General features: G+C 45.6%; 1 non-coding gene across 1 annotated transcript; it reads left to right on the forward strand.

Annotated features, from left to right (window-relative positions):
- Positions 1-1,783: 1,783 nt before the first annotated feature.
- Positions 1,784-1,890, forward strand: LOC144480378 (U6 spliceosomal RNA). The gene has a single exon (XR_013495659.1). It is a non-coding gene; the product is annotated as a U6 spliceosomal RNA (small nuclear RNA).
- The last annotated feature ends 14,733 nt before the right edge of the window (positions 1,891-16,623 follow it).

Raw genomic sequence — 16,623 nt, forward strand, 5'->3', positions numbered from 1 at the left:
ATTGGGACGTTTGTAAATATCACTCATTCGCTCGTAATTACTCAGCGAAAGTTATAATATTCGGGTACCTCCTGTCTTCAATTACTTTTTTTAAAAAGCCTATTTATTCTCTAATGTTGTTTCCCACTCTCCCTGCACGTGAATAAAGGTGAAATCATTCATTCATTCCCTGGTTGGAGGAAGAGGTCGCACTTTCCTCACTATTCAGACCGAATGGGTACCAGTTTGGGGTGTTAATCCGGAGCCGGGTGCAGGAGAGGCGGGTTACAGACCAGGACTGTTCCCTTCAGTAACTGTGTCCATTCCAGCACTCAACTCCAAAATAGGGTGCAAAAACCAGCTGTAGAATTTGGGTAATTATCCTGTTGCTGGTGACTTAATTCAGGGATCTGGCTGTTGTATTTTTAATCTTGAGCATTACAGCAAGCAAAGAACCTGTCCAGAAAGCCAGGCAGTTTTTTGTTACGTTAGTCAAGACACTCCTAACGCTGATTTTAATGTTTCAAAGCAACCTGCAGTATCTTTACACAGCCTCTGGGTCTCTGAATCTGCCAAAACTCAGATTTCCCACTCTTCTCTCCTGTCTTGGCGATTCGGGAGCATTTAAATTTGCATATGTCAGTTTTTAAAAGCTGTCGTGTAGAATTTCTCTCTCCTTTTTATATATCTGAATTATGGATCTTCGCGAAGCGGTTGACTAATCTGTTGGATTTGGGGGAATTGCAATGATTCCAGCGAAGGTATTTAGTGGAGTTATTGTCTGACTTGTCTCAGCGATGTAAAACCCTCTGGGTATCTCTTGTCAAAACTAATGCGGTCTTGCACGGGCTCCCTCGTTAGTGTATGTGGAGGTGTTCTATCATCTCATTGTTGTGCTAATCGCCCGTAATAAGATGATTCGCAGGACTGGAGACTCAAAGACATCAAAGGCAGGCTTCAGCAGAGGGGGGTGGCTGGAGTTCAGAGGATTAGGGAGCAGATGATTCTGGTGGTTATTAAGTCAGGGGATGGATGGTGAGGAGGCCTTAAACAAGTGCTTATTGACACTAATTGAGGTGCTTATTATTGCCGATAAGCCTCTTTAGTTACTGTACAATGTTACAATATTAATTTGTACCCGGCAGGACTGTGTATCTGCTTCCCAGCCTGTGAATTGGATCTTCCTGTAGGGCTAACAAAAACAGAAAAATGCTGGAAAATCTCTGCGGGTCTGACAGTGTCTGTGGGGAGAGAATAGGGCCAACCTTTCGAGTCTGGATGACCCATTGTCTGCTCTGGCGCAGGGCCAAACCTGCTGAGATGTTCCAGCATTTTTTTGTTGCAGATTCCAGCATCCGCAGTATTTTGCTTTTGATCTATATGTGGGGCTCCTGCCCATTGGTGTCAGCTGTGCTGCCCCTGCCCCTGGATTGTTTGTGGTTCTGGTCCCACTCCAATGCAGTGCTGAAGGAGTGCCACACTGTCGGGGGTGGGGTGGGTTGCTATCTTTTGGGTAGCATGTTAATCCGAGGCCCCGGATGCCCTTCAGACCCCATAGTCGCTATTTTGAAGAAGTGCTGGGGAATTGTCCTGAGTCCTCGTCAATATTTAAATCTCACTAACGTCACTTAGAGATGATCTGGTCATTAATCACATTGCTGTGTGTACGAGTTTACTGTCACAAACTGGCTGCTACATTTCCCAAATCACAACAATGGCTACACCTGGCTGTGAGCTTTGGGATGGACTCCGATTGTGAGAAATGCAAGATCTTCATTGCTTCATAGAATCGGTGCGTGCGTTTGTGTTCGTTTTGGCAGCACATATACTAAAATTGGAACGATACAGAGAAGATTAGCATGGCCCCTGCGCAAGGATGACATGGAAATTTTTGAAGCATTCCATATTTTTACAGGTGGCACACGGCGCCAGGAACCCAGGTTCGATTCCAGTTCGGGTAATTGGCTGTGTGGGGTTTGCACATCCTCCCCGTGTCTGTGTGGGTTTCCTTCGGGTGCTCGGGTTTCCTCCCACAGTCCAAAGATGTGCAGCTTCGGTGGATCGGCCGTGCTAAATTGCCACTTGGTGTCCCAAGGTGTGCAGGTTAGGGAAATTAGTGGGGTAAATATGTGGGACTGCAGGGATAGGGCCTGGGTGAGATATTCGATCGGAGAGTTGGTGCAGACTCGAAGGGCCGAATGGCCACCATCTGCACTGTGGGGATTCTATGATTTGGGAAGGTAGGTCCATTCTTGTCCCAATAATGTCAGGGCTTCAGTCCTAGCAAGGATGTCTTTGTAATGGGCAGAGAGCTTGGGTGCAATTGACATCCGCTTCAGTCTGTAAGGTCACACTGTCCCTCCTGCTTAAGTTATATACTCTGTACAGTGACACTTCTGATGTGAGGCGACACTGTCTAGGGGCATCTTGCCATTTCTCTTCCAGAGCCCAGTCAACACCAGCCGACAATTATTTAATAACTTTTGCAGTGCTGCGTTGGAAGTTGCGCTGTCATTTCATTTTACAGCGGGGATTATCCTGCTGTCTGGTATATTGTAATCGCACCCATAGTTTTAAATAGTTTTGAAGGAGGTCCAGTTGGACACACTTTGCAGCAACAATGTATTTAGTTGCACAAACGAGTTTAATTAAGCATTTGCCGTGATCTCTTTTTACTTCAGAGTAAGAACGAACACTAAGCATAACTTTTAACTACGTAAACTGGATGGGGTAGCACAGTGGTTGGCACGGCTGCCTCACAGCGCCGGAGACCCGGGTTTGATTCCTGGCTTGGGTCACTGTCTGTGCGGAGTCTGCACGTTCTCCCCGTGTCTGCTTGGGTTTCCTGCGGGTGCTCCGGTTTCCCCCCTCGGTCCAAAGATGTGCTGGTTAAGTGGGTTGGCCGTGCTAAATTGACTCTTAGTGTCAGGGGGTAAATGCATGGCATTATGGGGATGGTGGATAGTGGTCGGTGCAGATCCGATGGGCCAAATGGCCGCTTCCTGCACCGTAGGAGTCTGTCTTTGTCTATTTGCACTCCAATTTAACTCTTCACCGACACGCAGTTTCAGCAAACTCTGATCCAGTTGAGATTTGCCTTAGTGGATTTATTTATTGCCAAATGTTCCTTGCCGGGCAGAAAGAGGCCCACCATGCCTGTTCACCGCAAGCATCACCCATTAAATCCACACAGATGATCAAAGTGATTAATAGACTTAATACGGTAGCCGGGGACATCTTCAAATCACTGGGCAACTAATCCAATTCTGAATGCAGTTGAGACTGAGTGGCAAAAGGCAAGTGATATCAACCTTAATGCAAAATTGCTGTCTGTAACCCTCTATTGATGCTGAATGGGAGCCCCATTCCGTTCTAAGGCTTGTGCTTTATTTGAAAACTGGATTTGCTACACAATGATCTTCTGTCACATTTGCTACTTTGAAACGAAATGACTTGAGAAGCGAGATAGCGTTCCCTGCTCCGATCAGGTGTAGTAACAAGTCCAATAAATAGTTTATGAGGATGTTGAACTGAGGCGCTCTCTGCACTGCCGGGTGGCTGTAAATGATCCCATTGCCAGGGAGATCTCCTGGTGTTCTGTATCCCTCGACAGACATCAGCAACGCAGTGTCCCTGGTCGTTTATTGTGCTGCTGTTTTGTGTGAGTTTGCTATTTATACATCAGCTGCCATGTCTCTTGATTACAGCAGAATATGGTGGAATTCTGTACTGCCTGAAGTGTTTGATGTTCTGAAGTGACAAAAGGTGCTGGTATAAATGTAAGTTATTTCTTCCTACCATCTGAAACTCTTTGAAAGCATTGCTGAATTCCTTCCCCCTCACTGCAGTTGTCATTTATTTTATGTCTGTTTTTCTAAGTCAGTTATCCCTGTCACTTTTCCAGTTAGGTTTGAATAATAGCGAGGAAGACCTGTCTGGTAACACAATAATGCCGCTTGCTGTCTGTTTCGGGCTGTTGTGAAGCGTTTGCAGAGGAGGTGTAAGAAAGACATGAGTTGTTCAGAAACTGGCTGTTTTTCCTTCCTTCCTGTTGGAATGATGCGAGGTATTACTGCTGTTGCTGATTGATCGCTGTACAGACTGGGCAATGCACCGGGGAAAGTTTATGATTGAGTGAAATTCAGTCTTGCCTCAAAGAGAAAATCCTATGAATGACCAGGCTAAATCACTTGGCGTGCAAGCTTAAAGTACTCTGGGAAAATTAAACTCACTCCAGCTGGTCTGTACCCTCTTGCATTTTTAAGTTGTTTAAACATATCAGGTTGTGCATGGTAGGCAGAGATGCGGGGTGAGGTTTATTGAGTAGTTGCAGAAGACCCAAGAGATGTGGAATGATAATCTTGGCTGGTCAGTGTGCTTTCTGGACTTGGGTCTACTCTGGAAAGAGTGGACTGAAAAATTGCTCTGAACCTAAGACGCAGTCTTCCTTTCTCAGTGGCACAGTGGTCAGCACTGCTGCCTCAGGGACCAGGGTTCAATTCTAGCCTCGGGTGACTCTGTGTGGAGTTTGCACGTTCTCCCCGTGTCTGCGGGGGTTTCCTCCAGGTGCTGCGGTTTCCTCCCACAGTCCAAAGATGTGCTGGTAAGGTTGATTGGCCGTGCTAAATTGTCCCCAAGTGTCACGGGGATTGTCAAGGTAAATACATGAGGTTGCGGGGATAGAGCCTGGGTGCGATTGTTGGTGCATTGGTTCGATGGACAGAGTGGCCTCCTGCACTGTTGGGATTCTAAGATTCTCAAATAAGGACAGTAGAATACCCAACGACTCTTGAACTTGCTGCTGGCAGCCAAATTTAGGTTCCCTCCTGATTTAAGTCTCTTTTCCAAGCACCCCCCCCCCTTCTGACCCAACATGTCTGTCCTCTGTCAGCTGCTGGCCCCCAGTGAGCTGGGTGGAAATTAGACACCTTCTGTTTGGAGAACTTCCCATTACCATGCACGAATACGCAACCTCTGTGCATAAAATAAACAGGAGTCTGCATTAATTATATTTTGATGGAATGGTGCATTTTATAATCTTTGGAACTTAATATTCAGATTTCACCAAATCACCCCTTGGTCTCAGTCAGGCTAATTAAATTAATTTAATTTTAGCAGAAAATTAATCTGAAAATGTTTGCTCTGACCTTATCTGAAATACGTGGGGACACAGATGCTGGAGAGAGACAGGTTTGTGTCGGTGTCGAAGGGAGACAGCCAGCAGAAGACTTTGATTCTTAATCATATGCCTGTTTTATTTTCAGAGTGCTGTTTGCTCTTTCTGTTCGTGGGGGACAGCACCTGTCAGACAGGAAGAGAGACTGCAGGGTGGGGGGGGTCACCTGGCTTTGTGAACTTTTGTGTCGAGCGTGAAACCTCAGTGAGATGGTTGGTTCAATTGGATGTCAGCGAAAATGTAACCTAAAAACAGAATGTGCTGAATACACTCAGTTGGTCTGACGGCAACTGCGGAGAGAGACAGAACGAATGTCTCCGAGTCAGATATGACTCTTCAGAACTGTAACTTGAGTTGCCTTGATCATGTTTTTTGTTAGTAACAGCTTTGCTGCCTCACTGTGCTAGGGACCCTGGTTTGATTCTGGCCTTGGGTGACTGTGTGGAGTTTGCACATTTTAAAAATTCATTCGTAGGCCATGGGTGTTGCTGGCTGGCCAGCATTTATTGTCCATCCCCAATAGCCTTTGGTCATGCTAAAATTGCCCTTTCATGTCCCAGGATGTGTAGGTTAGGGTGATTAGTGGGGTAAATACATGAGCTTGCGGGGATAGGGCCTGGGTAAGATTACAAACAAAGGTGGGTCAGTGCAGACTCGATGGGCCAAATGGCTCCCTTCTGCACTGCAGGGGTTCTATGATTCGAACTTGCTCTTTAAACGCCTCTTATTGTTGGCGTTGAGAGAGTCACCTATGCTGGGCAATGGAGCGGTGTGCCCGTGTCAACCTGGCCTCTGGATCAATCATTTTCAGATTAGTTATCAGCATGACTTGAGTTTCTCAGAAGGCAGTTTGTAGTCGGCCTTCGATCCTCTTGCATCAGGAGTTGGGGTTCTGTGATTTGGCGAGTGGGTTCCTGTGACGTAAGCACGAGGATCCTGGGAGCGTGGCAGTGGTGGTAGAGGATGTTTTTGGTGGGGAGGTGAGTATTTACAGGGGCTCCCTGTGCGCAAGTCACTTTGTCATTTGGGTTTGAGTGATGGAAGGGACCCATGCGGCACAAGAGACTGTTCTGTTTAATTTACACTATGGAAAGCGACACTTGCCCAATTGTAAATTGGCAGCGAGCTGCTGCTAGCTGAGAAACAGTAAAAGGGGTCTGGAGAATCTGACAGATTTCCCGAGAGAGCAAGACAGTAGAATCCCAGTGACACTGAATTGGAAGGCTAAGCATTGCTAGGGCAGCTTCTGTCTGTCTTGTCAGAATGCTTGTTTCACACTGAGTAATCTTGGGGACATCACAAGCCATACAGTACCAGACTGCTGTCCCTGTGGGATGCGGTGACTCACTTAAAAGTTCAAACAAAAGTCTGACGGAATTGTCATCAGTGGATAGCTAGGTGGAGGCTTGAGGTAGGATAAAAGATGAGAAATGTTTTCTTTAAATACTGTTATTTTTCTCCTGTATGCCTTGCAGCAGTTGAAACCGGTGAGTAGGTAGGTGAATGGCAGAGGGGTTAACGGTGAGAATGGGGAACTCATTGCCACGTGAAGTCATTGAGCATGAATTCCAAAGCTGTATTTTAAGGGAAAGCTCTAAGCACAGGAGGGTGAATGGAATAGATGGTTTGTTGATATGGGATGAACGGGAAGAGGTTTGTGTGGAGCACAATTACCAGTGGCAACGAGTTGGGCCGTATGAGCTGCTTCTGTGCTGTGTTGGCTTTCATTGCGAGAGGTTTAAGTACAGGAGCAGGGATGTGTTGCAATTATACAGGGGCTTGGTGAGGCCACACCTAGAATATTGTGTGCAGTTTTGGTCTCCTTTTCTGAGGAAGGATGTTCTTGCTCTCGTGGGAGTGCGGCGAAGGTTTACCAGGCTGATTCCGGGGATGGCGGGACTGATGTATGAGGAGAGGTTGACTAGTTTAGGATTGTTTTCGCTGGAGTTCAGAAAAATAGGGGTGAACATAGAACATAGAACATAGAACATAGAACATAGAACATAGAACATAGAACATAGAACATAGAACATCACAGAACAGGCCCTTCGGCCCACGATGTTGTGCCGAGCATTATCTGAAACCAAGATCAAGCTATCCCACTCCCTATCATCCTGGTGTGCTCCATGTGCCTATCCAATAACCGCTTAAATGTTCCTAAAGTGTCTGACTCCACTATCACTGCAGGCAGTCCATTCCACACCCCAACCACACTCTGCGTAAAGAACCTACCTCTGATATCCTTCCTATATCTTCCACCACGAACCCTATAGTTATGCCCCCTTGTAATAGCTCCATCCACCGGAGGAAATAGTCTCTGAACGTTCACTCTATCTATCCCTTTCATCATTTTATAAACCTCTATTAAGTCTCCCCTCAGCCACCTCCGCTCCAGAGAGAACAGCCCTAGCTCCCTCAACCTTTCCTCATAAGACCTACCCTCCAAACCAGGCAGCATCCTGGTAAATCTCCTCTGCACTCTTTCCAGCGCTTCCACATCCTTCTTATAGTGAGGTGACCAGAACTGCACACAATATTCCAAATGTGGTCTCACCAAGGTCCTGTACAGTTGCAGCATAACCCCACGGCTCTTAAACTCCAACCCCCTGTTAATAAAAGCTAACACACTATAGGCCTTCTTCACAGCTCTATCCACTTGACTGGCAACCTTTAGAGATCTGTGGATATGGACCCCAAGATCTCTGTTCCTCCACAGTCTTCAGAACCCTACCTTTGACCCTGTAATCCACATTTAAATTAGTCCTACCAAAATGAATCGCCTCACATTTATCAGGGTTAAACTCCATTTGCCATTTTTCAGCCCAGCTTTGCATCCTATCTATGTCTCTTTGCAGCCTACAACAGCCCTCCACCTCATCCACTACTCCACCAATCTTGGTGTCATCAGCAAATTTACTGATCCACCCTTCAGCCCCCTCCTCTAAGTCATTAATAAAAATCACAAAGAGCAAAGGACCAAGCACTGATCCCTGTGGCACTCCGCTAGCAAACTGCATCCAATCCGAAAATTTTCCATCCACCACCACCCTCTGTCTTCGATCAGACAGCCAGTTACCTATCCAATCTGCCAACTTTCCCTCTATCCCACACCTCCTCACTTTCATCATAAGCCGACCATGGGGGACCTTATCAAACGCCTTACTAAAATCCATGTATATGACATCAACTGCCCTACCTTCATCAACACACTTAGTTACCTCCTCAAAAAATTCTATCAAATTTGTGAGGCACGACTTGCCCTTCACGAATCCGTGCTGACTATCTCGGATAATTCCGCATCTTTCTAAATGGTCGTAAATCCCATCCCTAAGGACCTTTTCCATCAATTTACCAACCACCGAAGTAAGACTAACCGGTCTATAATTACCAGGGTCATTTCTATTCCTTTTCTTAAACAGAGGAACAACATTCGCCACTCTCCAGTCCTCTGGCACCATCCCCGTGGACAGCGAGGACCCAAAAATCAAAGCCAAAGGCTCTGCAATCTCATCCCTTGCCTCCCAAAGAATCCTAGGATATATTTCATCAGGCCCAGGGGACTTATCGACCTTCAGTTTATTCAAAACTGCCAGGACATCCTCCCTCCGAACATCTATTTCCTCCAGCCTATTAGCCTGTAACACCTCCCCTTCCTCAAAAAGATGGCCCCTCTCCTTGGTGAACACTGAAGAAAAGTATTCATTCATCACCTCGCCTATCTCTACTGACTCCATACACAAGTTCCCACTACTGTCCTTGACCGGCCCTCGTCTCTATGAGATCACCGACCGGTGATCTCAGAGGCTTATAAAATGCTAACAGGACTAGACAGGGTGGATGCAGGGAGGATGTTCCCAATGGTTGGGGAGTCCAGAACCAGGGGTCACAGTCTGAGGATTAGGGGCAAACCATTTAGAATGGAGATGAGGAGACATTTCTTCACCCAAAGAGTGGTGAGCCTGTGGAATTCATTACCACAGGAAGATGCCAAAACATTGAATATATTCAAGAGGTAGCTGGATATAGCACTTGGGGCGAATGGGATCAAAGGTTATGGGGAGAAAGCAGGATTAGGCTATGAGTTGAACGATCAGCCATGATGGTGATGAATGGCGGAGCAGGCTCGAAGGGCCGAATGGCCTCCTCCTATCTTTAATGTTTCTGTATTGTATGATCTGTGTAACTTTGCAATCTCCCTGGGCCTCACCCATTCTGCTGTGTCCAGTTTTACAAGATGTCATGGAATCCATGGTTGCCCCGCTTGTTGTCTCTTTTTGAGACAGACTCTTACTGGAAGCAGGAGGTGACTGGACAAGGGAACACAGAGGGAAAACTGACCCTCCCAGTTTGTAAGGAAATAACAACTGCAACCGAGACTTGGAAACTGAAGCATCTGGGCAGACTGAAGCTGGTGGAGGTGTCTCAGAGCCATCCAAGCTCAGTAGTAGCAGTTGGAGTCCAGTGGTGTAGTACAGGCAGGCTAAGGAAGATGAGTCCAGACCCTGAAGCTGTGAATAAGTTGCTGCGGCTCTTTGTCACCTTGAAGATGATATAAGTGGACCTATACCATTCAGAGTGGAGGAGTTTCTGCGGACGTGTCAGTTTTGTTGACGGACATGCCCATGGAATGTGGATTCATTGCACGCTCCTTTCAGCCGGGGATCAGATGACGTCCTAGAAGACGAGGGGCTGAAATGTTTCATGTGGGAGATGGTTTTGCAGAGGCTTGCATCCAAGTTTGAACAACCTGTAGCTGTGGACTGCTGAACCAGTTCGTAAGATCTGTCCTCGTTGTGTCTGCCATTTTGTACGTAATCATATTTGATTGTAATTTCCCAGTAAACTCCGGCTTAATTTCTGTTGATTCTCTACATTAGTGTGTTGGAGTTTATTTAATATTTAGTGGTTGCTTTGTTTGACTATTATAAAAATTCTTCTGTTTCATACCATGAAGGGAGACACAGTGGTTAGCACTGCTGCCTCAGAGCGCCTGGGATCTGGGTTCGATTCCTGGCTTGGGTCACTGTCTGTGCAGCGTCTGCACGTTCTCACTGTGTCTGAGGGTTTCCTCCCACAGTCCGAAAGGCGTGCTGGTTAGGGTGCATTGGCCGTGCTAAATTCTCCTTCGGTGTACCTGAGCAGGTGCTGGGGTGTGATGACTAGGGGATTTTCACAGTAACTTCATTGCAGCGTTAATGTAAGCCTACTCGTGACACTAATAAATGAACTTCAGTCTTGTGGTTTCATTATTTTTGTAAATAACTGGGATTTTCTAGTCATAAAATGCTACCAAGATGGTAATGAACAGAATGTAGTTGCTGCTTGGTGTATTTTCTGTTGGCTGGAAGATGCTGGATTGAACAGGATTTGATCTACGTTGTAAATGGCTTCTTTTGTTTGTTGGCCTGGATTTTACATTGAGAATAACGCTGAGGCTGTGCGCTCACCATTATTAAGGGATAAATCAGACAGCAGTGTCTGCCACCAATGTACTGCTAAATGTGGCAATCTGCACTTTGGTACATAATTTACCCTGTCTCCCCACAGGCTACACTGTAACGATACCACACGCAAGGAGGTTAATTTAAGGTATTTGCCCAACTCAATCCAGCTCAGTCCTCCTTCATCTCCCAGCCAACAGAAAATAAACGTGAAACAGCTACATTGTTTTTTTTTTAATGGCCTTTAATTACTGACTAAACAGAAAAACACACAGTTTAGTGCATAAATGTTTAACAGTGTGATGGGCTGTACTTACTGGCTGCCGAATCTCTAGTACTGGAAGCGTAACTTTACAAGTGTGGAGTCTCATTCCTTCCGATATTAATTGGTGTTGGAGAGCGCACGTGAGAGAGCTCTCACTTTATTTCACTTTCTGTAGATGATCTGCAGCCCCTGTCTGGACTCGGCTTTGGAGGAATTCATAACGGGGAACAAAGAAATGGCTGAGGAACTAAATTCATACTTTGCTTCACCAAAGAAGACTGAATAATGTATCAGAAATTCTGAGGAACATAAGTTTTTTAGTGAGGAGCTGAAGGAAACTAGTATTAGAAGTTGGGTGGGAGGGTGAGCTGTGAAGAGGTTGCAGAGATGCTTGTGTGGTTTGGACAGACTGAGTGGGCATTTGGGCAGATACAGTATAATGTGGATAAGTGTGAGGGCATCCTCTTTGGTAAAAATGGGAAGGAAGATTGGTATTTGAATGTGTGTAAATTGAGAGGTGGATACTCAGTGGGACCTCGGTGTCCTTGTGCATCAGTCACCTGAAAGTAAGTGCGCAGGTACAGCAGGCAGTAAAGAAGGGAAATGGTATGTTGGCCTTCATAGCGAGAGGATTTGAGGATAGGGATGTTTTGCTGCAATTGTACAGGGCATAAGTGAGGTCACACCTGGAGTACTGTGTGCGGTTTTGATGTCCTTATCTGAGGAAGAATATTCTTTCTATTAAATGAGTGCAGCGGAGGATTCCCAGTCTGATTCCTGGGATAGCAGGACTGTCATACATGGAGATCCTAAGTCAGTTAGGATTGTATTTATTGGAGTTTAGAGGAGTGCGAGGGGATCTCGTAGAAACTTATAAAATTCTAACCGGGTTAGACAGGGTAGATTCAGAAAAAACGTTCTGATGGTGGGACAGTCCATAACTAGGGGTCATAGTTTGAGGATAAGGCGTAAATCCTTTAGGACTGAGGTGAGAAGAAATTTCTTCACCCAGAGGGTGGTGAATGTGTGGAATTCACTACCGTAGAAAGTAGTTGAGGCCAAAATGTTGTGTGATTTCAAGGAGAAACTAGATTTAGCTCTTGGGGCTAAAGGGATATGGGAGGAAGGGGGGGAATCAGGATATTGAATTTGATCAGCCATGATCAAAGTGAATGGCGGAGCAGGCTCGAAGGGCTGAATGGCCTACTCCTACTTCTAGTTTCTATGTATGTTTCTGTCTCTCTAATTTACCGGTCTGTCAGTATTTGTCAGTCTGGTTGAGTGTTGCTTGCTCTGAACTGCCATGCCGTAGATCCCATCTGGAAAACACTGCACTGGATCCAAGATTCGGTGGCAAGGTCAATGGAGAAAATCTCAGCAACTCTGGACAATATAGTGAACTGCAAGCGCTATTCATTTGCACTGACTGTAAAATCCAGGCTGTAGTATTGGTCAAAATTGACATTGCTCGTTCCCATTTCAACGGTGAAACAAATGACTATAATTTTAAAGAACATTTGATTTAGTTAAACGTGCACAGTTCAATGAGCATTACAAGCTGCTAAATGCAGATTAAAATAAATAATCGCTTGATTCTGGCAAATGAGCCCGTGGTTGGTTGCCAGAAATTTACTTTGCTCCCCACTTATGTAGAATTGTTCCACTAAACCATATCAGGATCTGAAGACGAAATATACAAGGGCAAGTGTGATTTATTCTGGTGGGTCACAGTGGAGCAGAGTGCAATCGAGAGCTCCAGATACAGTGGCACAGTGGTTAGCACTGCTGCCTCACAGCGCCAGGGACCCGGGTTCGATTCCCGGTTGGGTCGCTGTCTGTGTGGAGTCTGCATGTTCTACCCATGTCTGCCTCCGGGTGCTCCGGTTTCCTCCGGAAAGACGTGCTGGTTAGGTGCGTTGGCCGTGCTAAATTCTCCCTCGGTGTACCCGAACAGGTGCCGGAGTGTGGCGACTAGGGGATTTTCACAGTAACTTCATTGCAGTGTTAGTGTAAGCCTACTTCTGACAATAAATAAACTTTAAAAAAAAACTTTGGAAAGATAGAGGGATCTATTACACATTCAAAATAAATTTCCTATAACTTTGGGTCGAGTATTTATTGTTGAGGAGTGCAATCTGAGTCACAAGGTTGTAGATTCACATTTTGCTACAAGGTTTGGGCACCTAATCTTGGCTGATACTACTTTTGTTGCAATGCTGAGAGAGTGCTGTGTTGTCAGAGGTGCTGTTTTTAGGATGATATGTTGAACTGAGCGCCCCTCTGGCACTGTTGGAGGGAAAGGAACACTTCTACCTCGAAGAACTCCAGCGAACCAGATTAGTCGAGCAATTCACCTTGTTGCTAATCAGGGGTCTCTGCTCTGCGCAAAGCATTTATCTATAAAAGGTCAGCGTTTCAATTTCAAAACCAGCAGGTGTGTTGAGTGCTTGTATAAAGATAGTTTTGTTCCTTCTAATAATACAAGTCTAATTTCAGTATCAACGTAAGTGTGAGGATTTGACCTGTTTGTATAAGCGTTACCTTGTTCTAACTGCGTGTGTGCGCGTGTGGAAGCTTGCAAACATTACTGTTGTAAAAGGTCAGGTGACTTTTGGTCGCCTTTATCAAGACAGCGGCCATTTGGGGGGGAGAAAAGGATGAAACAGTGACAGCAAATCTCAGCAGGTCTGCCAACATCAGCGGAGAGAGGATGGAACTAATGTTTCAAGTTAGGATGACCCTTCGTCAGAGCTCTATTCTCTCTGCACAGATGCTGTCAGACTTGCTGAGATTTTCTAGCATTTTCTATTTTTGTTTGATTCCAGCATCCACAGTATTTTCTTTATAAAAGACTGGTTGTATCACAGCTTGGAATGGCTCCTGCTCTGTCCAAGATCGCAAGAAGCTACAAAGGGTCATGAATGAAGCCCAGTCCATCACTCGAACCAGCCTCCCATCCATTCACCTCTGTCTACACTTCTCGCTGCCTTGAAAAAGCAGGATTAAGGACCCCACGCACCCCGGACATTCTCTCTTCCACCTTCTTTCATTGGGAAAAAGATACAAAAGCCTGAGATCATGTACCAACCGACTCGAACAGCTTCTTCCCTGCTGCCATCAGACTTATGAATGGACCTACCTTGTATTAAGTTGATCTTTCTCCACACCCTTGCTATGACTGTAATGTTATATTCTGCACCCTCTCCTTTCCTTCTCTATGAACGGTATGCTTTGTCTGTATAGCGCGCAAGAAACAATATTCTTCATTGTATAATATGTGACAATAAATCAAAGATGCGCTGTTTTATTCTATAATATTGGTAACACTTTTGTGACATAGTCATGAATGTGTTTATTTTTAAACACTTGTATTAATATAACAAATTTGTTACTACTTTGGGATGTATGTGTGTTGCTAACGAGGCCTCAATTTGTTACCCATGCCTAATTGCCCTTTCGTGGCTCACTCAGCCATTTCAGAGGGCAGTTGAGAGTCAACCACAATGCTGTGGGTCTGAAGTCACACACAGGTCAGACCAGGCAGATTTCCCTCCCTAAGGGGACATTAGTGAACCAGATGGGTTCCTCAATTGGCAATAGTTACTGAAGCTAGCTTTATATTCCAGATTCATTAACTGAATTTAAATACAGCGAGCTGTCACGGTGGGATTGGAACTCGTGGCCTCAGCATTAGCCTGGGCCTCTGGATTACTAGTCGAGTGATGTTCCTATGATATCACTCAATCTCCCCTTTGACAGTCTTGAGTGACAACTCTGTAGTTTTTCAGATGAATGTATCTTGCGTGGCAATCCTTTTATCATTTGACCAAATATTAATTTTGGTTTTTTTTCTCTCTTCCCCCAGGACATCGAGCTCCTACACGCTCTGAAATGAAGGTGAATACTTGGAGCCGCTCCTTTGAGCTGTTACTTTTTCTGCAGAGTCTATCCCTGGGTAAGTACCATCAGAGAGCACTTGGAAAAAAGCTTTTGAAGATGTATGTGGTTGTAAGCGTAATCGCAAGTCAATCCTTAAAACGTTTTCACCTCGTTTATCCATCAAGTTTTTGTTGAGTTTGTGTTGGATAAGTCAATAAGCTATAATTGACAAATGAAAAGCAGTGGATGTGTGGTACACACAGTCTTCGTAGGCTTGGTCGGTTAGCTCAGTTGGCTGGTTAGTGATGCAGAGCGATGCCAACAGCGTGGGTTCAATTCCCATACCGGCTGAGGTTATTCATGAAGACCCCGCCTTCTCAACCTTGCTGCTCCCTTGGGGTGTGTTGATCCTCCAGTTAAATCGGCACCAGTCAGCTCTCCCCCCTCAAAGGGGAGTACGGTCTCTGGTCACCTGGGATCTAAGGTGACTTTACCTTTCACTTGAGCACAAATTGTAGGCTGACGTGCCAGTGTTGTGCTGAGGGAGTGCTGCACTGACAGACATGTCTCTCTAATGGAATGTTAAACCAAGACCCCTCTGTGGTCATGAGATCCCAGTGCACTTTGTCCCAGGCAGCTAGAGGGGGAATTCTCTTAATTGCCTTGGCTAATGTTTATCAGCATCCATAAAACAGATGATCGCATTACCTGTGGGATCTTGCGCACAATGGCTGGTGCTTTGTCTGCATGACAACTTCAGATGTATTTCATTGACCTTGGGACATCCAGACAGCCATTGTAAAAAGTACAGGTCGTTTTTCATTGCGTGTCACATTATCTCTTTATCTCTGAAGCCATGTAACAGCCTACTAAGGTGCTTGTATGGTGTGACCCTCTTTGGTTCCTTTTTTTTCTCAGAAGCATTGCAAGAGTTCACCAGAGTTCAACAGCATGCTAAGCACAGTGTGCGTCCAGTGGGACTGCAAGATTTGACATAGGAATTACGTGTTTCCCCTTGAGGTTTAATTAGCTATTCAGCATTCTAAAATTCCAACTTGGAATTCTGTGTTGTAGATGAACTGATCTGGGGGGAAAAAAAATGATGTCTGTCCAACCTATTTTGAAAATTACTCATTGGCTGTAAATTGGGAGAGGGGAGTGTGCAGTGGAACCTGGGTGTCCTTGTGCACCAGTCACTGAAGGTAAGCATGCAGGTGCAGCAGGCGGTAAAGAAGGCAAATGGTATGTTGGCCTTCATTGTGAGAGGTTTCGAGTACAGGAGCGGGGATGTGTTGTTGCAATTATACAGGGCCTTGGTGAGGCCATCTCTAGAATATTGTGTGCAGTTTTGGTCTTTTTTGAGGAAGGATGTTCTTGCTCTCGAGAGTGCGGCGAAGGTTTACCAGGCTGATTCCGGGGACGGTGGGACTGATGTATGGGGAGAGGTTGACTAGGTTAGGATTGTTTTTGCTGGAATTCAGACGAATGAGGGGGCGATCCCATAGAGACTTATAAAATTCTAACAGGGTAGATGCAGGGAGGATGTTCCCGATGGTGGGGGAGTCCAGTACCAGGGGTCGCAGTCTGAGGATACAGTGTTGACCATTTAGGATGGAGATGAGATATTTCTTCACCCAAAGAGTGGTGAGCCTGTGGAATTCATTACCACATGAAGTAGTTGATGCCAAAACATTGAATGTATTCAAGAGGCGGCTGGATATAGCACTTGGGGCAAACGGGATCAAAGGTTACGGGGAGAAAGCGGGATTAGGCTATGAGTTGGACGATCAGCCATGATCGTGATGTATGGCGGAGCAGGCTCGAAGGGCCGAATGGCCACCTCCTGCTCCTATCTTCTATGTCCAAGATCATTTCCTGAATTG

The sequence above is a fragment of the Mustelus asterias genome, chromosome 28, assembly GCF_964213995.1.
Source record: "Mustelus asterias chromosome 28, sMusAst1.hap1.1, whole genome shotgun sequence".
Classification (NCBI taxonomy): Eukaryota; Metazoa; Chordata; class Chondrichthyes; order Carcharhiniformes; family Triakidae; genus Mustelus; species Mustelus asterias.